The 450-nt window shown below is 78.2% G+C and overlaps 1 protein-coding gene across 1 annotated transcript in view; it reads right to left on the bottom strand.

Moving 5' to 3' along the window:
- PLGRKT (plasminogen receptor with a C-terminal lysine) overlaps positions 1 to 450 on the bottom strand; it is a 61,514-nt gene that overhangs the window by 57,298 nt on the left and 3,766 nt on the right. The window lies entirely within an intron of this gene.

The raw sequence follows: 450 nt of genomic DNA, 5'->3' as shown, positions 1-450 counted from the left end.
TGGGACGTGAACACGGACCCACGAGCCCGACGCCCGTCCGGGCCGGCGCGGGCACGACGGAGGCACGTGTTCGAGGACGCCGGCCGGCCCGGCGTCGCCCCGCTTGCCCAAGGGGCGGCCACCCCGGGCGAGACGGCTTCTCGCTGTGCCGCGAGCACGGCCAAGGCTCGGCAGGCTCCGACGCGGGTTCGCCTGAAGGCCGGGCCTGGGCCGCCCGGGCCGCGGCGCCGACCACGGCCGGTGCGGACGCGCGGCCGCTGCGGGTCCCGGGGCGGGGCCACGACTCAAGGCTGGCCCCGGAGGCCTGTGGGTCGGGCTGGGCGGCTGGCTCTCGGCCTCGCGGCCGTGCCGGCGGTCGGGGACGGAAGGCCTTCGCTCTCCACTCGGCCACTGTTTTCTTGATCGGAGTCTCACTCTGCCGCCCAGGCCGGCGTGCCGCGGCCGCTCCCG

The sequence above is a fragment of the Carlito syrichta genome, unplaced genomic scaffold (assembly GCF_000164805.1).
Source record: "Carlito syrichta isolate Samal-C Ts95f unplaced genomic scaffold, Tarsius_syrichta-2.0.1 Scaffold123284, whole genome shotgun sequence".
Lineage (NCBI taxonomy): Eukaryota > Metazoa > Chordata > Mammalia > Primates > Tarsiidae > Carlito > Carlito syrichta.
Note: the sequence above shows the minus strand (reverse complement) of the source record. Positions and strands in the feature narration are given on the sequence as shown.